General features: G+C 44.4%; 4 non-coding genes across 4 annotated transcripts; 1 reads left to right on the forward strand and 3 right to left on the reverse strand.

The window, feature by feature from the left end:
- The first annotated feature begins 9,457 nt into the window (after nucleotides 1-9,457).
- On the forward strand, nucleotides 9,458-9,529 carry trnaw-cca (transfer RNA tryptophan (anticodon CCA)). The gene has a single exon. It is a non-coding gene; the product is annotated as a tRNA-Trp (tRNA).
- A 2,233-nt stretch (nucleotides 9,530-11,762) lies between these two features.
- On the reverse strand, nucleotides 11,763-11,835 carry trnav-uac (transfer RNA valine (anticodon UAC)). Its single transcript has one exon. It is a non-coding gene; the product is annotated as a tRNA-Val (tRNA).
- A 3,753-nt stretch (nucleotides 11,836-15,588) lies between these two features.
- trnap-cgg (transfer RNA proline (anticodon CGG)) lies at nucleotides 15,589-15,676 on the reverse strand. The gene is given in 2 exon segments: nucleotides 15,589-15,624; nucleotides 15,641-15,676. It is a non-coding gene; the product is annotated as a tRNA-Pro (tRNA).
- A 4,112-nt stretch (nucleotides 15,677-19,788) lies between these two features.
- Nucleotides 19,789-19,861, reverse strand: trnav-uac (transfer RNA valine (anticodon UAC)). Its single transcript has one exon. It is a non-coding gene; the product is annotated as a tRNA-Val (tRNA).
- Between the last annotated feature and the right edge of the window lie 6,920 nt (nucleotides 19,862-26,781).

Here is a 26,781-nt window from a genome sequence, read left to right on the forward strand (position 1 = left end):
TCATCCATGCGGTCTCTAAATGTCTGCTATTGCCCATCCACAGTCAACCCCTTCAGTATCATTCGCCAATCAATCCTAGCCAATTCACACCTCATACCTTCAAAGTTACCCTTCTTTCAGTTCTGGACCATGGTCGCTGAATTAACTGTTTCATTCACCATCCTAATGCAGAATTCCACCATATTATGCTCACTCATCCCCAAGGGGCCTCGCACAACGAGATTGCTAATTAAACCTCTCTCATTGCACAACACCCAGTCTAAGATGGCCTCCCCCCTGGTTTGTTCCTCGACATATTGGTCTAAAAACCCATCCCTTATGCCCTCCAGGAAATCCTCCTCCACCGTATTGCTTCCAGTTTGGTTAACTCAATCTATGTGCATATTAAAGTCACCCATTATAACTGCTGCACCTTTCATGCATGCACCCCTAATTTCATGTTTGTTGCCCTCCCCAACATCAGTTCTACTGTATGGAGGTCTGTACACAACTCCCACTAAGATTTTTTGCCCTTTGGTATTCTGCAGCTCTACCCATATAGATTCCACATCATCCAAGCTAATGTCCTTCCGAACTATTACCTTAATTTCCTCCTTAACCAGCAATGCTACCCCACCTCCTTTTACTTTTATTCTATCTTTCCTGAATGTTGAATACCCCTGGATGTTGAGTTCCCAGCCCTGATCATCCTGGAGCCATGTCTCCGTAATCCCAATCACATCATATTTGTTAACATCTATTTGCACAGTTAATTCATCCACGTTATTGCGGATACTCCTTGCATTAAGACACAAAGCCTTCAGGCTTGTTTTTTTAACACCCTTATGAGTAATTTTGACCTTAGCTCCTTTATTGAAACTCCAGAGTGATGGTACAGCATGGGAGGCTTGCTTATATATTGTGCTCCCAAGGGACGTACGACCCCACCAGTAAGTGCCTGCCAACCCGAAAATGGCCTGTTTATTCCTACTCTCTGTTTTATGTCCGTTAAGCAATCCTTAATCCTTGCTAGAATATAACGCCCAATCCCATGAGCACTAAATTTATTCAATAATCTCTTGAGTGGCACCTCATCGAATTCCTTCTGTATATATAAATACACCACATCCAGTGGTTCCCCCTTATCTATCCTGCTAGTTACCTGAAAAAACACTGACAGATTTGTCAAGAACAATTTACCTTTCATAAATCCGTGTTAATTCTGCCCAATCCTGTTATTCGTTCCGAAGTGCCCTGTTACTACGTGCTTAATAATAGATTTTAGCATTTTCCCTACTATTGCTGTCCAGACTACCGGTACTGCACGGGTTAGAGACAGAGTAAATCTCACTCCATCCTGTCCCAAACACTACCATGGTTGATACAGAGTAAATCTCAGTCTACAATATCCCAAACACTCCCGGGGCAATTGCACATGGGTTAGTTACAGAGTAAAGCTCCCTCTTCACTGTCGCATCGAACACTCCCAGGCCAGTTACAACACAGGTTAGATACAGAGTAAAGCTCCCTCTACACCGTCCCATCAAATAGTCCCAGGGTAGGTAAAGCACGGGTCAGATACAGAGTAAAGCTCCCTCGAGACTGTCCCGTCAAACTCTCCCAGGGCAGGTACGGAACAGGTTTGGTCCAGCATAAATCTCCCTCTGCACAGTCCCCAACAACATTCACAGGGCAGCTCCAGCACAGGTTAAATACAGAGTAATTTCTCCCACAACACTGTCCCATAAAGCACTCAAAGGGCAGTTACAGCACAGATTAGATACACATTTTCCCACTGGACATTCCCATGGCAGGAACTGCACAGGTTAGATACAGAGTAAAGTTCCTCTACATTGTCCCATAAAACTCTCCCAGGGCAGGAACAGCATGCGTTAGATACACAGTAAAGCTCCCTCTACACTGTCCCATCAAGCACTCCCAGAGCAGGTACTGCTGTGGTTAGATGCAGAGTAAAGCTTCCTCCACACTTTCCAAATAAACACTCCAAGGGCAAGTACAGCATAATTTAGTGAAAGGGCTACCCTCTCAAACCTCACTAAATAATTGTACAGGGCCTTGGTCAGACCACACCTGGAGTACTGTGCACATCTTTGGTCGCCTTATCTAAGGAAGGATACTTGCCTTGCTTAGATATAGAGCAAAGCTCCCTCAACATTGTCCCACCAGACATTCCATGGGCAGGTACAACACAGGCTAGATATGGAGTATATCTCCCTCTACACTGTCTCAAGCATTCTAGAGTAGATACTTCATTGGTTAGATACAGAATAAAGTTCCCTCTACATTGTCGCATCAAACACTCCCAATGCAACTGCAGCACGGGATAGATACAGAGTAAAGCTCCCTCTACTCTGCCGCATCAAACACTCCCAGAACAGGTACAACATGGTTTAAATATTGAGTAAATCTCCCTATATACTGTTCCATCGGACATTGCCAGGGCAGGTACCGCATGCATTAGATACAGCATAAAACTCCCTCAACACTGTCCCACCAGGCATTCCAAGAGCATGTACAACACTGGTTAGGTATGGAGTATTTCTCCCTCGACACTATGCAAAGCATTGCAGGGTAGATACAGCATTGGTTAGATACAGAATAATGCTCCATCTACACAGTACCATCAAACACTCCCAGGGCAAGTACAGCACGGGATAAATATAGAGTAATCTCTCCCTCTGCATTGTCCCAACAAATAATCCTAGGGCAGGTAGCACGTGTTAGATACAGAGTAAAGCTCTTTCTACACTATCCCTACAAATAATCCCAGGGCAGGTACAGCACAGGGTAGATCATAATATAAGATATAGGAGCAGGAGTAGGCACTTGGCCCCTCGAGCCTGTTCCACCATTTAATAAGATCATGGCTGATCTGATCTTGGGCTCAGCTCCACTTCCCTGCCCGCTCCCCATGACACTTTATTCCCTTATTGCTCAAAAATCTGTCGATCTCCTCCTTTAATATATTCAATGGCCCAGCCTCCACAGCTCTCTGGGGCAGACATTCCATAGATTTACAACCCTCAAAGAAGAAATTCCATCTAATCTCAGTTTTAAATGGGCTGCCTCTTATTCTGAGACTATGATCCCTAGTTTTAGTTTTCCCTATGGTTGCAAATATCCTCTCTGCATTCACCTTGTCGAGCCCCTTCATTATCTTATATGTTTTGATAAGATCACCTTTCATTGTTCTGAGCTCCAATGGGTATAGACCCAACCTACTCAACCTATCTTCATAAGTCAACCCCCTCATCTCTTGAATCAACCTAGTGAACCTTCTCTGAACAGCCTCCAAACCAATACATTCTTCCTTAAATACAGAGACCAAAACTGTATGCAGTACTCTAGGCGTGTCCTCACCAATATTCTGTACAGTTGTAGCAGGACTTAACTGCTTTTATACTTTATCCACCTTGCAATAAAGGCCAAGATTCCATTTGCTTTCCTGATTACTTGCTGTACCTGCATACTAACTTTTTGTGTTTCATGCACAAGGACCCCAAGTTGCGACTGTATTGCAGTACTTTGCAATTTTTATCCATTTAAATTATAATTTGTTTTTTATTTTTTCTGCCCCAGTGGATAACCTCACATTTTCCCACATTATACTCCATCTGCCGAATTTTTTTGCCCACTCACTTAGCATGTCTGTATCCCTTTATAGATTTTTGTGTCCTCTTCACAAGTTTCTTTCCCACCCATCTTTGTATCATCAGCAAACTTTTCGAGATTGCACTCGGTCCCTTCATCCAAGTCATTAATATAGATTGAGGACTGAGCACCGACGCCTATGACAATGCTGGAGCTAGTTTGCCAATGGAAAAATCACCCCATTTATCTTGACTCAGATACAAAGTAAAGCTCCAACTGCATTGTACCATCAAACACAGCCAGGGCCGGTACAGCACGCGTTAAATAGAGTAAAGCTCCCTCTACCCAGTCGCATCAAACACTCCCAGGGTACGTAGTGCATTGGTGAGATACGAAGTAAAGCTCCTTCTACACTTTCCAAATAAACACTCCTCGGGCCGCGTACAGCTTAATTTAGATAAAGGGTAATCCTCTCAAATCTCACTCTACAATTGTACAGGGCCTTGGTGAGACCACACTTGGAGTAGTGTGCACAGTTTTGGTCTCCTTATCTAAGGAAGGGTTTTCTTGCCTTGCTTAGATACCGAGTAAAGCTTCCTCAACACTCTCCACCAGACATTCCAAGGGCAGGTACAACACTGGTTAGATACGGTGTATATCTCCCTCCTTCAAGGGAGAGGAACCAGTGAGTGTAGAACTGAACCCAGACAGAGTCAGCACCTTCAGGGGAAGGGAACCAGTGAGTGTAGAACTGAACCCAGACAGAGTCAGCACCTTCAGGGGAGGAGAGGGGAACCAGTGAGCGGAACTGAATCCAGCCAGAGTCAGCACTGAAGGGGAGGGTAACATAAGAAGATAATAAATAGGAGCTCGAGGAGGCCACACGGCACATCGAGCCTGCTCCGCCATTTAATAGGATCATGGCTTAATAGGACTTGGGTCCATCTGCCTGCCCACTCCCCATAAACATTTAATCCATTATCGGTTAAGAAACTGTCAATCTCTTAAAGTTATTCAATGACCCAGCTTCCACAGCTCTCTGAGGCAGTGAATTCCACAGATTTACAATGCTCTGGGAGAAGAAATTTTTCCTCATCTCAGTTTTAAATGGGAGGTCCCTTATTCTGAGATTATGCTCCGTATTCTAGTCTCCCCTATCAGTGGAAACATCCTCTCTGCATCGAACTTGTCAAGCTGCTTCAAAACCTTATACGTTTCGATAAGATCACCTCTCATTCTTCTGAATTCCAATGAGTGGAGGCCCAAGCTCCTCAAACGTTCCTCATAATTCAACACCTCATCTCCGGAATCAACTTAGGAACCTTCTCTGAACTGCCTCCAAAGCCAGTATATCCTTTCATAAATGTGGAAACCAAAACTGCACGCAGTAGTCTAAGTGTGGCCACACTAATACCCTGTATGACTGTGGCAAGACTTCCCTGCTTTTCTACTCCATCCCCTTTGCTATAGAGACCAAGATTCCATTGGATTTTCTGTTCAATTGCTGTACCTAAATACTAAACTTTTGTTTCGTGCACAAGTACCCCCAGGTCCCACTGTACTGTAGCAATTTGCAATTTTTCTCCATTTAAATAATAATTTTCTCTTTGATTTCTTGTTCTGCCAAAGTACATGACCTAACACTTTCCCACATTTTACTCGATCTGCCAAATTTATGCCCACTCACTTAGCCTTCCTATGTCCTTTTTGCAGATTTTTTGTGACCTCTTCACACATTGCTTTTCCTCCCATCTTTGTATCATCAGTGTAGTGGGAATTTTTAGAAACTCCGCTTTATGCATTCTGGCGATGTTAAAATGGTCAAATAAAGTCTGCTGATTCTGAGTCATGTGGAAAGAAGAAGTTGGACAAAGTATGGTTGTAGTGCAAACAGATGTATGCATGTTTTTTCTCTGATAAGGAGGAACGAATGCCCTAAACGCTGAACTCAGGGTCCCATGTACTTTATTGTGAAAGGTTTTTCTTCATCCATTGTAACCACAATGACGCACGTGCTTGTGGGTTGTGAGATTAATATGGAACAGCCGGGCGAGTTCAGAGGCGAGAGGCTGCGGAGCTTTTAGACTGATCTCCAACTCGGCCGAGTCTCTGTATACAAAATATAAACTTGGGTGTTTTCCACTTGAGCAGATGGGTGTCTGAGTCATATTTTTTAACATAGTTTCCACCCCAACAATTTGGCTACATTACACTCGGTCCTTTCTTCCAAGTCGTTAATGTAGATTGTTAATAGTTGGGGTCCCAGCACTGATCCCTGTGGCACCCGACTAGTTACTGATTACCAACCCGAGAATGAACCATTTATCCCGACTCTATGTTTTCTGTTAGTTAGCCAATCCTCTATCCATGCTAATATATTACCCCCAAACCAATGCTTTTTTTATCTTGTGTGGTAACCTTTTATGTGGCACCTTGTCGATGCCTTCTGGAAGTCCAAATACACCACATCCACTGGTTGCCCTTTATCCACCCTGTTTGTTACATTGGTGGAGCCCAGATGATATTGGACAGGAGACGGTCGGTTGTCGGTGCGGGGCAGGAATGGGAGCCGTAAGTGGGCTGGTGAGCCTCATAAACACGTGCTTTAGGTCGCAGGCCCCAATCACAGGCCACAGGCCCTGGGATGGCCCCGTGGTGACAGGGCCGGGTCAGCGGGGTCACTGGCCGCCATCTTGGACGGTTCATGGCGCATGTGCGGCCACCTTGTTGCAGGAACCAAGACATTTAGCAAAACATCAAATGCTGATATTTGTGTGCTGGGGTCCGGCCAAATATCAGCCACAGTTCCCCATATACCTCTGCAGGGAATTCCACAGGTTAACAACTCTCTGAGTGAAGAGGTTTCTCCTCATCTCCTTCTTAATTGGCCTACCGCTTATCCTAAGACTATGTCCCCTGGTTCTGGACTTCCCCAACATCGGGAACAATCTACCCGCATCTACCCTGTCCAGTCCCGTCAGAATCTTATACATTTCCATGAGATACCCTCTCATCGTTCTAAACTCCAGTGAATAAAGGCCCAGTTGATCCAGTTTCTCCTCATATGACAGTCCAGCCATCCCGGGAATCAGTCTGGTGAACCTTCCCTGCACTCCCTCAACAGCAATAACGTCCTTCCTCAGATTAGAAGACCAAAACGGAACACAATATTCCAGGTGAGGCCTCACTAAGACCCTGTACAGCTGCAGTAAGAACTCCCTGCTCCTATACTCAAAGACCCGAGCTATGAAGGCCAACATACCATTTGCCTTCTTCACTGCCTGTTGCACCTGTATGCCAACCTTCAATGACTGATGACCCATGACACGCAGGTCTCGTTGCACCTCCCCTTTTCCTAATCTGCCGCCATTCAGATAATATTCTGCCCCAGTGTTTTTGCCCCCAAAATGGATAACCTCACATTTATCCACATTATTCTGCATCTGCCATGCATTTGCCGACTCACCTAACCTGTCCAAGTCACCCTACAGCCTGTTAGCGTCCACCTCACAGCTCACACCGCCACCCAGTTTAGTGTCATCTGCAAACTTGGAGATATTACACACAAGTCCTTCATCCAAATCATTGATTTGTATTGTAATGAGCTGGGGTCCCAGCACTGAGCGCTGCGGCACTCCACAAGTCACTGCCTGCCATTCTGAAAAGGACCCGTTTATCCCGACTCTCTGCTTCCTGTCTGCCAACCAGTTCTCTATTCACGTCAGTACATTACCCCCAATACCATGTGCTTTGACTTTGCACACCAATCTCTTGTGTGGGACCTTGTCAAAAGCCTTCTGAAAGTCCAAATACACCACATCCACTGGTTCTCCCTAGTCCACTCTGCAAGTTACATCGTCAAAAATTCCAGAAGATTTGTCAAGCATGATTTCCCTTTCATAAATCCATGCTGACTTGGACTGATCCTGTCACTGCTTTCCAAATGCCCTGCTGTTTCATCTTTAATAATTGATTCCAACATTTTCCCCACTGCTGATGTCAGGCTAACTGATCTATAATTACCCGTTTTCTCTCTCCCTCCTTTTTTAAAAAGTGGTGTTACATTAGCTACCCTCCAGTCCATAGGAACTGATACCGAGTCAATAGAATATTGGAAAATGACCACCAATGCATCCACTATTTCTCGGGCCACTTCCTTAATACTCTGGGACGCAGACTATCAGGCCCTGGTGATTTATCAGCCTTCAATCCCATCAATTTGCCTAACACAATCTCCCGCCTAATAAGGATATCCTTCAGATCCTCCTTCTCACTCGACCCTCGGTCCCCAAGTACATTCGGAACATTATTCGTGTCTTCCTTCGTGAAGACAGAACCGAATTATTTGTTCTTTTGGTCTGCCATTTCTTTGTTACCCATTGTAAATTCACCTGAATCCGACTGCAAGGGACCTACGTTTGTCTTCACTAATCTTTTTCTCTTCACATATTTACAGAAGCTTTTATGTTCCAAGCAAGCTTCCCCTCCTAATGAAATCCTTAGTCCTCCCCTGTTGAATTCTAAATTACTCCCAGTCCTCAGGTTTGCTGCTTTTTCTGGCCAATTTTTGTGGCTCTTCCTTGGTTTTAAAACTATCCTTAATTTCCCTTGTTAATCACGGTTGAGCAACGTTCTCCGTTCTATTTTTACTCCAGACAGGGATGTACAATTGCTGAAGTTCACCCGTGTGATCTTTAAATGTTTACCATTGCCTATCCACTGTCAACTCTTTTAGTATCCTTGGCCAGTCTATTCTAGAATTGCCAAATTCACACCTCAGACCGTCAAAGTTCCTTTTCCTTAATTTCAGGACCCTAGTTTCTGAATTAACTGTGACACTCTCCACCTTAATGAAGAATTCTACCATATTATGTTACATTTCCCTAAGTGGCCCCGCACAACAAGATTGCTAATTAGACGCTTCTCATTACACATCACCCAGTATAGGATGGCCAGCTCTCTTATTGGTTCCTCAACATATTGGTCGAGAAACCCATCCCAAACACGCTCCAGGAAATCCTCCTCCACCACATTACGACCATGTGGTTAACCCAAACTATAAGTAGATTAAAGTCACCCATGATAACTGCTGTACCACCACTGCATACATCCCTTATTTCTTGTTTGATGCTGTCCCCAACCTTACCACTACTTAACAGTGAGATAGACATTGCAGCAAGGGTCTGGTTATTGTGAAACAACAATTCTAGAAGAACAGTGACCCCGACATGATTTGAACAAGCAGCCCTTTGATCTAGAATCAGACGCACTACCGTTAAACCACGAGGTGTACACAGTAGATAAGGGATGTTCGTCTATATGAAGGTTCTGCAATACAAGGGACTTTACATTCCCCGCCTATTAAAATACAGTGAGTAAAATGGGATATGGTTTAGCAGTCAGATTCAAAGTGTCATGTATTGATGCTTGGGGTCACTAGACGCCAGGGGGCGCCACTGTCGGAGGTCATCGGGCTGTACGCGCGTGTGCGCGGGCCCTGGTATTTAAGAGCGAGTACTATGTCACGTGGGCACTTTGGGAATAAGTAAAGTTGAACCAGATTTACAGTAGACTGAGTTTACAGTAACAAGTCTGTCGAGTCATTCTATACATTGCACAAAACAAAGGACAAATGATTGAAGTATGGAGTGTCCCTGAGTTAGCATTTGTTTGATTGAGCAAAAGAAGGTGAGGGGTTAATTCATGATGCTTTCCCATGAAAGCAAGACAAAAGGTTAAGAAAAAAACCATACGGTGACTGTCCGGTGAGCGCTGCTTGCGCTACCTGGTGGGAATGGGCAGTAATTTTAAAGCCCCTTGTATTGCAGAACCTTCATATAGCCGAACATCTCCAGCTTACTGTGTAGGCCTCGTGGCGCAACGGTAGCGCGTCTGACTCCAGATCAGAAGGTTACGTGTTCAAATCACGTCGTGGTCACTGTTCTTTTGGATATTGTTCTTCCAGAATTAATATTTCATTTGCTGTTTGAAAATAAAGAGACCCTTGCTCCAAGGTCTGTCTCACTGTTTCCCCATGTGTCAGGCAGAGATACGCCTACTGCCCTCAATTATTTCATGTGACAGGACACAAAATTTCAAAATCAATCTGCAGGTGGCCACACACAGCAGTGAGTAGTCAGGATGGCCAAGTGGTCGAAGGTGCTGTGTTCAGTTCAAAATCTATCTTGAAGACAAGGTTCCAAATCCCACTTCTGGTGTTTATTATTTTTAATCATGAAGCAGAAACAAACACCAACTTTGTAAATATTGAACCATTCATGTTAATTATTTCATTTTCTCTAATCTTTAATTGATCAATGTTCAAAATGTTTACGCGGGGTTGCGATGCGGGGAGTTTTCACGTGTTAAACGAATGTGATAACCACTACACTACTGAAACACTGCAATTGACACAATGCGAGGAACATAACCAGAGCTTTAACCTACACAGCTGGCCGATACTTCAGGAGCTGGTTTTACGAGAATAGAATGACGGTGCTGTATTTAGGAAGGCAGTGAGTGTGGTAGGAATTGATCTCGTGTTTCCCAGACTTTGCACATTGGAACAGGAGCTGGGCATTTAGCAGCGAGTGGTTAGGATCAGGAATGCACGGCTTGAGACTTTCTGGCCTCAGGTAAGAAGGTGGTGCTCAGGAATAAGGTGAAAGGTTGAATCTTCTGCACTGACTCTCTTTAACAAACTCCAGCACCAGGTCAGACGGAAATGTTAAGCGAGCAGCTGAACTGCTGAATCCCACTTTGAAGGAGTTGGCCGTGGTGTCAAACAAATGTGTTCCGTTTAAAGATAATAATTGTTAGAAATGGAATTCAAGCTGAACACACGTGAAGAGGAGACAGTGTCCTGAACACAGCACCTTCGACCGCCCGGCCATCCTGACGACTCAGCGCTGTGTGTGGCCACCTGCAGGTTGATTTTGAACTTTTGTGTCCTGTCACATGAAATAAATGAGGGCAGCAGGCGTATCTCTGCCTGACACCGGGGAAACAGTGAGGCAGACCTTGGAGCAAGGGTCTGGTTATTGCCAAACAGCAAAGGAAATATTAATTCTGGAAGAACAATATCCAAAAGAGCAATATCCTAACGTGATTTGAACACACAGCCTTTGGATCTGGAGTCAGACACACTACCGTTGCACCACGAGGCCTACGCTGTGAGCTGGAGATGTTCGTCTATATTAAGGTTCTGCAATACAAGAGGCTTTAAAATCCCCGCCCATTCCCAACACGTATCAAAAGCAGCGCTCAGCTGACAGTCACCGGATGGTTTGTTCGAAAACTTTTCTCTTGCTTTCACGGGAAACCATCATTAATTAACCCCTCACCTTCTTTACACAATCAAACAAATGCTAACTCAGGGACACTCCATACTTCAATCATTTGACCTCTGCTTTGGGGAGCGGGCAGGGAAGTGGACCTGAGTCCATTATCAGATCAGCCATGATTGTATTAAATGGTGGAGCAGGCTCGAGGGGCCGTATGGCCCACTCCTGCTCCTATTTCTCATGATCTTATGTTCTTATGCATGTTAACCCATTTTACGCACTGTATTTTAGCTTTCTGGTTGAAAGTGTTCATTGCCGATGACACCACGAATCTGGGGCAACTTTTATCAAATTTATCAGCACCGATTATTCCTACCGTGCACACAAAATACAATCAGTAGTGAAGATAAAATCCCACCGAGTGTATTTTCAGATTCAACGCAGTAGCATTTCAAATAAAGTGAAAGAATTTTACACTGAAAAGATTTGCAAGTGTTACTTGTATTTGTGTCTTTAATTAAACTTTGTGGCGCCTGACTCCCGTTCATGCCACTGCTGAACAAGAAAGGAGGATTCGACATTGACCAGACTGCACTGCCCCTGATATTTGTCAGCTCATCCTTTATATTCAGTGGTTTCTCCCCCTTTGATGGGCTGCAGTGTAGCGGATATCACGTTGGCCTGACACGCAAAAGGTCCCCTGTGGAACCGTTTTCTCTCACTCAAAGTTAGCTATTTATTGGTGAAATAAAGAGCAATTAATGAATAAGGGAGCCCTTTTGCCAGGAGAATAAATAGCAAACACTGGAAATCTCAGCAGGTCAGGCAGCATTTGCAGGGAGACGAAACTCGCCTCTGATTGTTCATCCACAGCAAGTTTAAACATAATGTTTCTGCCTGGGATTGAACCAGGGACCTTTTGCGTGTAAAGCAAACGTGATAACCACGACACTACAGAAACCCCTTGTACAACGTCCCCGACAGCGTGGAGCTGACCAGTGAGCTCCCTCTGTGCAGATCGGGAATGTGTTGGCTCTCCTGAAACAAATTCTGCCCCACACTGAAAGTTTTCAATCCTTCTCCTCTGCTGCCCTTTACAGAAATGTCACGGATCACCCAGCCACCGTGTTCATTTCCACATCCTCACAGTGGGGCCACAGAGGCTCCTCCCGTCTCCCCGCGATCAGCGAACTCACCCAGTTTACAAAATTAAACCCCAAACACGTGCCCGGCAAAGTGCAGGAGAAGCCAGATAGTCTGTAATCTCGGTCTATCACAGAGAGTATTGGTATTCCTGGTGATTACAGCAATTATTAAGCGTTTCACAGACGTCAATTAATTTTCTGCGATGAATTGATCGAGGATTGAAACCAAGTTAGTGCGCCGGGTCTTAACCCCTCGACCACCAGGGAACAGTTACGATACATGTCGAACCAGGTTCGTGCACCGGATCTTAACCCCTCGACCACCAGGGAACAGTTACGATGCATGTCGATACATTTATATATATTTATGTATGAACCTGAATGTCAATGGCTACCAACCTAGACCTCGTGGCGCCCACGGTAGTGCGTCTAACTTTGAGTGAGAGAAACGGTTCCACAGTGACACCTGTCATGTGTTCGACATGGTTACTGCTTGTACTATTACAAGGTGTGCCACCAGAGGGCACTGCAGTGGGAGACTTGTAGCTTACCTGCACAGGTGTGCCTGGCCTAGTATAAAAGGGAGGCCACCAGGTGTGATCCTCACTCTGTGGTTATCAATAAAGGACTCAGGTCACTACAGTTAAAGAATGACTCATTGTCTCGTAAGTCATTATCAGAGCATTTGAAGGTATAACAAGAGAGACAAAAGCCTCAGAAACTGGAAATTCTACCAAAGCGTCGAAGTCATGCTGTACGTGCCTGGGACAACACATTGCTCAAAGTTCTCCACACGTGAAGGCAGAGTGTTTCTTCGACAGAAAGACTGGGCATCTTGCGAAGGCATGCCGACTGAAGGGTAAACCTATTCTTAAAGCTATGAGTCCAGCGTTCAAAGCTATGAGTAGAAATCTCAAGAGACGACATAGTATGGAAGACCAACAACAGGATGAGGAGATGTTAGAGTTACACATCATCAGGAGCACTAGTTTAACGGACAGTGATTCGGAAAGCATCAAAATCCACATAGATGTTGCTGGATTCAAGATACCAATGGAAATTGACACGGGTGCATCCGTGAGTGTCATACCGGCGTCACTGTACCGCGACAAATTACGTGATTTCCAACTGGAGAAACCCAAGATAGAGCAGCGAGGCTACTCGGGAGAGTAAATTCCTGTGGTTGGTCATATCACTGTACCGATCGGTGAAATATCAAGATTAATTTCAGAACTTGCCTGGAATAGTAGTGAAAAGAGACAAGTCTGCCTTAGAAGGAAGAAATTGATTAAGCTCACTGAAGCTGGATTGTAGTCAGATTTTCTGTGTGGAAGCGAGATTTTCATCAACGGATGAGGTTATCAAGAAGTATCCAAAGGTGTTCTGCGAAACGGACAGTCCGATGCAAGGCTTCAAGGCGAGTGTCAGGGTACAGAAGGACGCTAGATTGGTTTACTACAAGCCTCGTTCCGTACCATATGCACTCAAGGAGAAAGTTGAGCATGAACTCAAAAAACTAGAAGGTGTTAAACGTTACACTGCGGAAACATCTCCACTTTCAGCACAAGATTAACAAAATTAAACCCAATGAGATCGGGAGAAAAGTTCCTCACATGCTCAGGGCAAAATAAATAATTGTCGTTCTACAAAAGAATGAACAAATTTCAGCACCAGGTCAGAATGAAATGTTCAACGAGCAGGTGGACTGCTGAATCGCACTTTTAAGGAGTTGGTGGTGACAAAGCAAATGGGTTCTGCCGAATGATTCAATATCAGAAATGTCTGCAATAGGATTCGAACACTATCTATAGTGACCTGAACACATCACCATGACCACTCGGCCATCATTACTATTCACTGCCGTGTGTCGCCACCTGCAGGTTGATTTTGAACTTTTGTGTCCTGTCACATGAAATAAATCAGGGCAGCAGGCAGATCTCTGCCTGACACCGGGGAAAGAGTGAGACAGACCTTGGAGCAAGGGTCTGGTTATTGTCAAACAGCAAATGAAATATTATTTCTGGAAGAATAACATTGAAACGAAATGTGATCCTGACACCCAGAAACAAGTGCTAAGGCAAAAGGTTAAATGCTGCATCCCTTCCTGCAAAAAATTCCTTTCACAACCATTTTTCTGAACAAAACGTCACAAAACAAAAATGTTCCTTTCAAAGTCATTAAACTCCCGAATTTCCACGCCCCGCGACTCTCCTGAATCAGATGCCTCTAGTTTTGCCGACTCCATCCATATCCCTTTGCTCCAAGGTCTGTCTCCCTGTTTCCCATGTGTCAGCCAGAGATCCGCCTGCTGCCCTCATTTATTTCACTCTCTATGAATCTCTCTAATATTCCAACAGCAGCCATGGTTGTGTGAAGGTTTGTATTCTGTTAATCGTCGCCAATTGTTGTGAAAAGTAGAACACCAAGAGGCTGAGTACTGTGAGCTAAACTTAGTGTGATCTTAGTCTTCTTTATTACAACTCCAGAGTGCCTGAACAACATGGCTGCCAACCTTTTAAACTGGCACTGCAGGTGTGGGCAGGTGACCATTAGGACTCCAACAGTCACGCCCTCTGGTGGCAAGATTGACATAGTTACATACTTCACATAATTGTTATCATTAAGAAGTTATAATTCCAATGAATGCCTCAATAATCAGAAAGGAGCCTGGTTTGTAGGACAAGGCTACATATCAGGAAGGAGCGTAGTTAGATGACAAGGGAAGTGATACTCTGATGAAATGTTTGGAGAATAAAAAGAGTAAATACTGGAAACACTGAGCAGGCCAGGCAGCATCTGTGGAGACAGAAACAGAGTTAACGTTTCAGGTTAATGACCTTCCATCAGAGGTTGGGCAGTTGTGTTAGGTAATACTATTAAAAGTTTCAATTGTCACGAAGCAGGGGTAAGGAAAATATATAAAATGTGGCATTTGGAACAGATAGTTTAGAATCCGATTAATATTTCATCAATTTGCACACCGAGCTGAAAACTGCAACGTGTTTGAGTTATTCAGCTAACATTCGCAAGGTTTGGGTGTAAATACTATTAAATGTATGTTTCATTATTGTCTGCTTAATAACTCTGACATTTAATGTTGTGGACCCTATTCCTGCACTGCGTGTGTTCCAGCTCTGTTTGGAGCACCGATCCCTTCAATCCGTCGCTTACAGGGACAGTTGGATTCACCGTTTCTTTGTTTGGTGAAATTTAAAAGATTGAAAGCGGCGCACATCAACCTGGTCACCTACTCACGAACCGCTACACGCTGGTCCCGTGAGGTGGATGCACAGTTACTGTTACAAGCTTGAACGCAGGTACAAGCAGAACTCATTCATAGAAAGTCCAAGTCCCTGAGGCACCTGATTTTTAGCACCAAACTCCTTCGCAACGAGTTGCGGTTCGTGTGGGGTGATTTGGGCACATCTTTCCCCACACGACAACACTTCAACACAACTCAACGGATGCAAAGCGCTTTGGGGCGTCATGAGTTCCTGAAAAGTGTTGTAGAAATGCAAGTCCTTCTTTGCAAAAGTTTGATGCAATTTCAAAATTCTTGGGTAAACTGAGGGCTCGTCCAGGATTTGAACCCGGGACCTCTCGCAAATTTCAAGCAATAACCCCGAAGCGAGAATCATACCCCTAGACCAACGAGCCAACTGCTTAATGAACGTGGCGATGAGGTGCAACCATTATTGAAACATTTTTAGTGTGTTGCTATTCTTGATCGGAGGAGCACATGAGATGGAATCAGTGACTTTGCTTTTTCGACCTGTCTTCTGAAGCACCGCACGGTCCAACTCCGAAAGTCAATGAGCTGTTGGGACGTTAGTGTATCCAGGCTGTGGGCGGTCACCCCGAGCGCAGCAGAGGGGTTTCTGCATTAGTTCTGGGTGCGGACAGTATATTTCCCCTTCTCTCTTCCTCTTGTCTATAACCCTGTGCTTTGGTTTCTCTATTTATTCCCCTGTCTCGGTTTCTAGTGATTAAAAGGGAACAAAAGATGAAATGGGTCACACTGTGGAACAATTTCTCTCACTCAAAGTTAGACACACTACCGTGGGCAGCACGAGGTCCAGGTAGGTAGCCGTTGATATTCAGCGTCACATATAAATATATTTAAATATATCGACATGTATCGTAACAGTTCCCTGTTGGTCGAGCGGTTAAGACCCGGCGGACTAACCTGGTTTCAATCCTCGATCAATTCATCGCATAAAAATAATTGAGGTCTGTGAGACGATTAATAATTGCTGTAATCACCATGAATACCAATATTTCTGTGACAGACCGAGCTGACAGACTATCTGACTTCTCCTGTCCATTTCCGGGCATGTTTTCTGGGTTTAATTTTGTAAACTGGGTGAGTTCGCTGATCGCGGATAGAAAGGTCGGAGCCTCTGTGGCCCAACTGTGAGGATGTGGAAGTGAACACTGTGGCTGGGTGATCCCTGACATTTCTGTAAAGGGCAGCGGAGGAGAAGGATTGAGAACATTCAATGCAGGACAGAAGTTGTTTTAGGTGAGCCAACACACAATGCCGATCAGCACAGACGGAGCTCACTGGTCAACTCCCCTCTGTTGGGGTTATTGTACCTGAGGTTTCTGTAGTGTAGTGGTTATCACGTTTGCTTTACACTGGGAAGGTCCCTGATTCAATCCCGAGTTTAGTCTCCTGGCAAATGCTGCCTGACCTGCTGAGATTTCCAGCATTTGCTATTTTTCTCCTGGGCTCCCTTATTCCTGAATTGCTCTTCATTTCACTTCAATAAATAGATAACTTTGACTGAGAGAAAACGGATCCACCGGGGCCCTTTTGCGTGTGAGGCCAACGTGATATCCGCTGCACTGCAGCCCATCAAAAAGTGAGAAACCACTGAATATAAAGGATGAGCTGGTCAACGTGAAACCCTCCTTTCTTATTCAGCAGTGGCATGAACGGGAGTCAGACGCCACAAAGTTTAATTAAAGACAAAAATACAAGTAACACTTGCAAATCTTTTCAGTGTAAAATTCTTTCACTTTATTTGTAATCCGACAGCATTGAATCTGAAAATACGCACGGTGGGATTTTATCTTCACTACTGATTTTATTTTGTGTGCACGATAGGAAAAACCGGTGCTGCTAAATTTGATAAAAGTTTCCCCAGATCCCTGAAGACTTTGAACCAGAAAGCTAAAATACAGTGAGTAAAATGGGATATGGTTTTCGAGTTGAGATGCAAAGCACAGGCCAAATGATTGAAGTATGGAATGTACCTGAGTTAGCATTTGTTTGATTGTGCAAAAGTAGGTGAGAGGTTAATTAATGATGGTTTCCAGTGAAAGCAAGAGAAAAGTTTTCGAATAAACCATACGGTGACTGTCCGGTGAGCGCTGCTTGTGATACCTGGTGGGAATGGACGGGGATTTTCAAGCCCCTTGTATTGCAGAACCTTCAAAAATCTCCACTTCACTGTGTAGGTCTCATGGTGCAACGGTAGTGTGTCTGACTCTTGATCAGAAGGTTGCGTATTCAAATCACGTTAGGGTCAGTGATTTTTTGGATATTTTTCTTCCAGAATAAACATTTCATTTGCTGTTTGACAATAACCAGACCCTTGCTCCAAGGTCTGTCTCACTGTTTCCCCGGTGTCAGGCAGAGATACATCTGCTGCCCTCAATTATTTCATGCCAAAGGACACAAAATTTCAAATCAATCTGCAGGTGGCCACACACAGCAGTGAGTCGCCAGGATGGCCGAGCGGTCGAAGGTGCTATGTTCAGTTCAAAATCTATCTTGAAGACAAGGGTCCAAATGCCACTTCTGGTGTTTATTATTTTTAATCATTCAGCAGAAACAAAAAACACCTTTGTTAATATTGAACCATTAATGTCAATTATTTCATTTATTCTAATCTTTAATTGATCAATGATCACGGCCGGTTGCGATACGGGGACTTTTCACGTGTTAAGCGAATGTGATAACCACTACAATACGTAAAAACTGCAATTGACACAATGCGAGGAACATAATCAGCGCTTTAACCTACACAGCTGGCCGATACTTCAGGAGCTGGTTTTACGAGAATGGAATGACGGTGCTATATTTTGTAAGGCTGTGAGTGTGGTAGGAATTGATCTCGTGTTTCCCAGACTTTACACATCGGAACAGGAGCTGGCCATTTAGCAGCGAGTGGTTAGGATCAGGAATGTACGGCTTGAGACTTTCTGGCCTGAGGTATGAAGGTGGTGCTCAGGAATAAGGTGAAAGGTTGAATCTTCTGCACTGACTCTCTTTAACAAACTCCAGCACCAGGTCAGACGGAAATGTGAAGCGAGCAGCTGAACAGCTGAATCCCACTTTGAAGGAGTTGGCCGTGGTGACAAACAAATGTTTTCCGTTTAATGATAATTATTGTTAGAATTGGAATTCAAGCTGAACACATGTGTTGAGGAGACAGTGACCTGAACACAGCACCTTCGACCGCCCGGCCATCCTGACTATTCAGCGCTGTGTGTGGCCACCTGCAGGTTGATTTTGAACTTTTGTGTCCTGTCACATGAAATAAATGAGGGCTGCAGGCGTATCTCTGCCTGACACCGGGGAAACAGTCAGACAGACCTTGGAGCAAGGGTCTGGTTATTGCCAAACAGCAAAGGAAATATTAATTCTGGAAGAACAATATCCAAAAGAGCAATACCCCAACATGATTTCAACACACAACCTGTTGATCTGGAGTCAGACACACTACCGTTGCACCACGAGGCCTACACAGTGAGCTGGAGATGTTCATCTATATGAAGGTTCTGCAATACAAGGGACTTTAAAATCCCTGCCCATTCCCACCAGGTATCAAAAGCAGCGCTCAGCTGACAGTCACCGGATGGTTTGTTCGAAAACATTTCTCTTGCTTTCACGGGAAACCATCATTAATTAACCCCTCACCTTCTTTACACAATCAAACAAATGCTAACTCAGGGACACTCCATACTTCAATCATTTGGCCTGTGCTTTGGGGAGCGGGCAGGGAAATGGACCTGATTCCATTATCAAATCAGCCATGATTGTATTAAATGGTGGAGCAGGCTCGAGGGGCCGTATGGCCCACTCCTGCTCCTATTTCTCATGATCTTATGTTCTTTTGCATGTTAACCCATTTTACTCAATGTATTTTAGCTTTCTGGTTGAAAGTGTTCATTGCCGATGACACCACGAATCTGGGGCAACTTTTATCAAATTTATCAGCACCGATTATTCCTACCGTGCACACAAAATACAATCAGCAGTCAAGATAAAATCCCACCGTGTGTATTTTCAGATTCAACGCAGCAGCATTTCAAATAAAGTGAAAGAATTTTACACTGAAAAGATTTGCAAGTGTTACTTGTATTTGTGTCTTTAATTAAACTTTGTGACGTCTGACTCCCGTTCATGCCACTGCTGAATAAAAAAGGAGGGTTTGACATTGACCAGACTGCACTGCCCCTGATATTTGTCAGCTCATCCTTTATATTCAGTGGTTTCTCGCCCTTTGATGGGCTGCAGTGTAGCGGATATCACGTTGGCCTCACACGCAAAAGGTCCCCGGTGGATCCATTTTCTCTCACTCAAAGTTATCGATTTATTGGTGAAATAAAGAGCAAATAATGAATAAGGGAGCCCTTTTGCCAGGAGAATTAATAGCAAATAAAAACAGCAAATGCTGGAAATCTCTGCAGGCCAGGCAGCATTTGCAGAGAGACTAAACTCGCCTCCGATTGTTCATCCACAGCAAGTTTAAATATAATGTTTCTGCCGGGGATTGAACTCGGGACTTTGCACGTGTAAAGCAAACGTGATAACCACTACACTACAGAAACCTCTTGTACAACAGCCCCCACAGCGAGGAGCTGACCAGTGAGCTCCCTCTGTGCTGATCGGGAATGTGTTGGCTCACCTGAAACAACTTCTGTCCCACACTGAATGTTCTCAATCCTTCTCCTCCGCTGCCCTTTACAGAAATGTCACGGATCACCCAGCCACCGTGTTCACTTCCACATCCTCACAGTGGGGCCACAGAAGCTCCTACCATCTCCCCGCGATCAGCGAACTCACCCAGTTTACAAAATTAATCCCCAAACACGTGCCCGGCCAAGTGCAGGAGAAGCCAGATAGTCTGCAAGCTCGGTCTATCACAGAAAGTATTGGTATTCAGGGTGATTACAGCAATTATTAATCGTCTCACAGACCTCAATTATTTTTATGCGATGAATTGATCGAGGATTTAAACCAGGTTCGTGCGCCGGGTCTTAACCCCTCGACCACCAGGGAACAGCTACGATACATGTCAAACCAGGTTAGTGCACCGGGTCTTAACCCCTCGACCACCAGGGAATAGTTACGATGCATGTCGATATATTTATATATATTTATATATGAACCTGAAGATCAATGGCTACCTACCTAGACCTCGTGGCGCCCACGGTAGTGCGTCTAACTTTGAGTGAGAGAAACGGTTCCGCAGTGACACCTGTCATGTGTTCTACATGGTTACAGCTTGTACTATTACAAGGTGTGCCACCAGAGGGCACTGCAGTGGGAGACTTGTAGCTTACCTGCACAGGTGTGCCTGGCCTAGTATAAAAGGCAGGCCACCAATAAAGGTTATCAATAAAGGACTCAGGTCACTGCAGTTAAAGAACGACACATTGTCTCGTGGAGTCATTATCAGAGCATTTGAAGGTATTACCAGGGAGCCCAAAGCCTCAGAAACTGGAAATTCTACCAGAGCGTCGAAGTCATGCTGTGGGTGCCACGGACAACACATTGCTCAAAGTTGTCCACACGTGAAGACAGAGTCTTTCTTCGACAGAAAGACTGGGCATCTTACGAAGGCATGCCGCCTGAAGGGTAAACCTGTTGTTAAAGCTATGAGTCCAGCTTCAAAGCTCTGAATCGAAATCCCAAGAGACTTCATAGTATGGAAGACCAACATCAGGACGAGGAGATGTTAAGTTACACATCATCAGGAGCACGAGTTTAACGGACAGTGATTCGTAAAACATTTAAATCCACATAGATGTTGCTGGATTCAAGATACCAATGGAAATTGACACGGGTGCATCCGTGAGTGTAATACCGGAGTCACTGTACCGCGACAAATTGCGTGATTTCCAACTGGAGAAACCCAAGATAGAGCTGCCAGGCTACTCGGGAGAGTAAATTACTGTGGTTGGTCATATCACTGTACCAATCGGTGAAATATAAAGATTAATTTCAGAACTTGCCTCGAATAGTAATGAAAACAGACAAGTCTGCCTTACAAGGAAGAAATTGATTAAGCTTAATGAAGCTGGATTGTAGTCAGATTTTCTGTGTGGAAGCGAGATTTTCATCAACGGATGAGGTTGTCAAGAAGTATCCAAAGGTGTTCTGCGAAACGGACAGTCCGATCCAAGGCTTCATGGCGAGTGTCAGGGTACAGAAGGACGCTAGATTGGTTTACGACAAGCCCCGTTCCGTAACATATGCACTCAAGGAGAAAGTTGAGCATGAACTCAAAAAACTAGAAGGTGTTAACCATTACACTGCGGAAACATCTCCACTTTCAGCACCAGATTAACAAAATTAAACCCAATGAGATCGGGAGAAAAGTTCCTCACATGCTCAGGGCAAAATAATTAATTGTCGTTCTACAAAAGAATGAACAAATTTCAGCACCAGGTCAGAATGAAATGTTCAACGAGCAGGTGGACTGCTGAATCGCACTTTTAAGGAGTTGGTGGTGACAAAGCAAATGGTTTCTGCCTCATGATTCAATATAAGAAATGTCTGCAATACGATTCGAACACCATCTATAGTGACCTGAACACATCACCTTGGACCACTCGGCCATCATTACTATTCAGTGCTGTGTCGCCACCTGCAGGTTGATTTTGAACTTTTGTGTCCTGTCACATGAAATCAATCAGGGCAACAGGAGGTTCTCTGCCTGACATCGGGGAAAGAGTGAGACAGACCTTGGAGCAAGGGTCTGGTTATTGTCAAACAGCAAATGAAATATTAATTCTGGAAGAATAACATTGAAACGAAATGTGATCCTGACACCCAGAAACAAGTGCTAAGGCAAAAGGTGAAATGCTGCATCCCTTCCTGCAAAAAGTTCCTTTCACAAACATTTCTCTGAACAAAACGGCACAAAAAAAAATGTTCCTTTCAAAGTCATTAAACTCCCGAATTTCCACGCCCCGCAACTCTCCTGAATCAGATGCCTCAAGTTTTGCCGACTCCATCCATATCCCTTTGCTCCAAGGTCTGTCTCCCTGTTTCCCCGGTGTCAGGCAGAGATCCGCCTGCTGCCCTCATTTATTTCACTCTCTATGAATCTCTCTAATATTCCAACAGCAGCCATGGTTGTGTGAAGGTTTGTATTCTGTTAATCGTCGCCAATTGTTGTGAAAAGTAGAACACCAGGAGGCTGAGTACTGTGAGCTAAACTTAGTGTGATCTTAGTCTTCTTTATTACAACTCCAGAGTGCCTGAACAACATGGCAGCCAACCTTTTATACTGGCCCTGCAGGTGTGGGCAGGTGACCATTCGGACTCCAACAGTCACGCCCTCTGTTGGCAAGTCTGACATCGTTCCATACTTCACATAATTGTAATCGTTTCGACGTTATAATCCCAATGAATGCCTGAATCATCAGATAGGAGCCTGGTTTGTAGGACAAGGCTACATATCAGGAAGGAGCGTATTTAGATGACGAGGGAAGTGATACTCTGATGATAAGTTTGGAGACTAAAAAGAGTAAATACTGGAAACACTGAGCAGGCCAAGCAGCATCTGTGGAGAGAGAAACAGTGTTAACGTTTCAGGTTAATGACCTTCCATCAGAAGTTGGGCAGTTGTGTTAGGTAATACTATTAAAAGTTTCAATTTCACGAAGCAGGGGTAAGGAAAATATATAAAATGTGGCATTTGGAACAGATAGTTTAGAATCCGATTAATGTTTGATCAATGTGTACACCGAGCTTGGAACTGTAACGTGTTTGATTTATTCGGCTAACATTCGCAAAGTTTGGGTGTTAGTACTATTAAGTGTATGTTTAATTATTGTCTGCTTAATAACTCTGACATTTAATGTTGCGGACCCTATTCCTGCACTGCGTGTGTTCCAGCTCTGTTTGGAGCACCGATCCCTTCTATCCGTCGCTTACAGGGACAGTTGGATTCACCGTTTCTTTGTTTGGTGAAATTTAAAAGATTGAAAGCAGCGTACATCAACCTGGTCACCTTCTCACTAACCGCTACACGCTGCTCCCGTGAGATGGAAGCACAGTTACTGTTACAAGCTTGAACGCAGGTGCAAGCAGAACTCATTCATAGAAAGTCCAAGTCCCTGAGGCACCTGATTTTTTGCACCAAACTCCTTCGCAAAGAGTTGCGGTTCGTGTGGGGTGATATGGGCATATCTTTCCCCACACGACAACACTTCAAACATAACTCAACGGATGCAAAGCGCTTTGGGGCGTCATGAGTTCCTGAAAGGTGTTGCAGAAATGCAAGTCCTTCTTTGCAAAAGTTTGATGCAATTTCAAAATTCTTGGGTAAACTGAGGGCTCGTCCGGGATTTGAACGCGGGACCTCTCGCAAATTTCAAGCAATAACCCCGAAGCGAGAATCATACCCCTAGACCAACGAGCCAACTGCTTAGTGAACCTGGCGATGAGGTGCAACCATTATTGAAACATTTTTAGTGTGTTGCTATTCTTGATCGGAGGAGCACATGAGATGGAATCAGTGACTTTGCTTTTTCGACCTGTCTTCTGAAGCACCGCACGATCCAACTCCGAAAGTCAATGAGCTGTTGGGACGTTAGTGTATCCAGGCTGTGGGTGGTCACCACGAGCACAGCAGAGGGGTTTCTGCATTAGTTCTGGATGGGGACAGTATCTTTCCCCTTCTCTCTTCCTCTTGTCTATAACCCTGTGCTTTGGTTTCTCTATTTATTCCCCTGTCTCGGTTTCTAGTGATTAAAAGGGCACAAAAGATGAAATGGGTCACACTGTGGAACAATTTCTCCCTCTCAAAGTTAGACACACTACCGTGGGCAGCACGAGGTCTAGGTAGGTAGCCGTTGATATTCAGGGTCACATATAAATATATATAAATATATCGACATGTATCGTAACAGTTCCCTGTTGGTCGAGCGGTTAAGACCCGGCGGACTAACCTGCTTTCAATCCTCGATCAATTCATCGCATAAAAATAATTGAGGTCTGTGAGACGATTAATAATTGCTGTAACCACCATGAATACCAATATTTCTGTGATAGACCGAGCTTACAGACTATCTGACTTCTCCTGTCCATTTCCGGGCATGTATTCCGGGTTTAATTTTGTAAACTGGGTGAGTTCGCTGATCGCGGATAGAAAGGTCGGAGCCTCTGTGGCCCCACTGTGAGGATGTGGAAGTGAACACTGTGGCTGGGTGATCCCTGACATTTCTGTAAAGGGCAGAGGAGGAGAAGGATTGAGAACATTCAATGCAGGACAGAAGTTGTTTTAGGTGAGCCAACACACAATGCCGATCAGCACAGACGGAGCTCACTGGTCACCTCCCCTCTGTTGGGGTTATTGTACCTGAGGTTTCTGTAGTGTAGTCGTTATCACGTTTGCTTTACACTGGGAAGGTCCCTGATTCAATCCCGAGTTTAGTCTCCTGGCAAATGCTGCCTGACCTGCTGAGATTTCCAGCATTTGCTATTTTTCTCCTGGGCACCATTATTCCTTAATTGCACTTCATTTCACTTCAATAAATAGATAACTTTGACTGAGAGAAAACGGACCAACCGGGGACCTTTTGCGTGTGAGGCCAACGTGATATCCGCTGCACTGCAGCCCATCAAAAAGTGAGAAACCACTGAATATAAAGGATGAGCTGGTCAACGTGAAACCCTCCTTTCTTATTCAGCAGTGGCATGAACGGGAGTCAGACGCCACAAAGTTTAATTAAAGACAAAAATACAAGTAACACTTGCAAATCTTTTCAGTGTAAAATTCTTTCACTTTATTTGAAATCCGACAGCATTGAATCTGAAAATACGCACGGTGGGATTTTATCTTCACTACTGATTTTATTTTGTGTGCACGATAAGAAAAACCGGTGCAGCTAAATTTGATAAAGGTTTCCCCAGATCCCTGAAGACTTTGAACCAGAAAGCTAAAATACAGTGAGTAAAATGGGATATGGTTTTCGAGTTGAGATGCAAAGCACAGGCCAAATGATTGAAGCATGGAATGTACCTGAGTTAGCATTTGTTTGATTGTGCAAAAGTAGGTGAGAGGTTAATTAATGATGGTTTACAGTGAAAGCAAGAGAAAAGTTTTCGAATAAACCATACGGTGACTGTCCGGTGAGCGCTGTTTGTGATACCTGGTGGGAATGAACGGGGATTTTCAAGCCCCTTGTATTGCAGAACCTTCATATAGACAAAAATCTCCAGCTCACTGTGTAGGTCTCATGGTGCAGCGGTAGTGTGTCTGACTCTTGATCAGAAGGTTGCGTATTCAAATCACGTTAGGGGCAGTGTTTTTTTGGATATTTTTCTACCAGAATTAACATTTCATTTGCTGTTTGACAATAACCAGACCCTTGCTCCAAGGTCTGTCTCACTGTTTCCCCGGTGTCAGGCAGAGATACAACTGCTGCCCTCAATTATTTCATGCCACAGGACACAACATTTCAAATCAATCTGCAGGTGGCCACACACAGCAGTGAGTCGCCAGGATGGCCGAGCGGTCGAAGGTGCTATGTTCAGTTCAAAATCTATCTTGAAGACAAGGATCCAAATGCCACTTCTGGTGTTTATTATTTTTAATCATTAAGCAGAAACAAAAAACAACTTTGTCAATATTGAACCATTAATGTCAATTATTTCATTTTTTCTAATCTTGAATTGATCAATGATCACGGCCGGTTGCGATACGGGGACTTTTCACGTGTTAAGCGAATGTGATAACCACTACACTACGTAAACACTGCAATTGACACAATGCGAGGAACATAATCAGCGCTTTAACCTACACAGCTGGCCGATACTTCAGGAGCTGGTTTTACGAGAATGGAATGAGGGTGCTATATTTTGGAAGGCTGTGAGTGTGTTAGGAATTGATCTCGTGTTTCCCAGACTTTACACATCGGAACAGGAGCTGGCCATTTAGCAGCGAGTGGTTAGGATCAGGAATGTACAGCTTGAGACTTTCTGGCCTGAGGTATGAAGGTGGTGCTCAGGAATAAGGTGAAAGGTTGAATCTTCTCCACTGACTCTCTTTAACAAACTCCAGCACCAGGTCAGACGGAAATGTGAAGCGAGCAGCTGAACAGCTGAATCCCACTTTGAAGGAGTTGGCTATGGTGACAAACAAATGTGTTCCGTTTGATGATAATTATTGTTAGAATTGGAATTCAAGCTGAACACACGTGTTGAGGAGACAGTGACCTGAACACAGCACCTTCGACCGCCCGGCCATCCTGACTATTCAGCGCTGTGTGTGGCCACCTGCAGGTTGATTTTGAACTTTTGTGTCCTGTCACATGAAATAAATGAGGGCTGCAGGCGTATCTCTGCCTGACACCGGGGAAACAGTGAGACAGACCTTGGAGCAAAGGTCTGGTTATTGCCAAACAGCAAAGGAAATATTAATTCTGGAAGAACAATATCCAAAAGAGCAATACCCCAACATGATTTCAACACACAACCTGTTGATCTGGAGTCAGACACACTACCGTTGCACCAC

The sequence above is a fragment of the Pristiophorus japonicus genome, unplaced genomic scaffold, assembly GCF_044704955.1.
Source record: "Pristiophorus japonicus isolate sPriJap1 unplaced genomic scaffold, sPriJap1.hap1 HAP1_SCAFFOLD_70, whole genome shotgun sequence".
Taxonomy (NCBI): Eukaryota; Metazoa; Chordata; class Chondrichthyes; family Pristiophoridae; genus Pristiophorus; species Pristiophorus japonicus.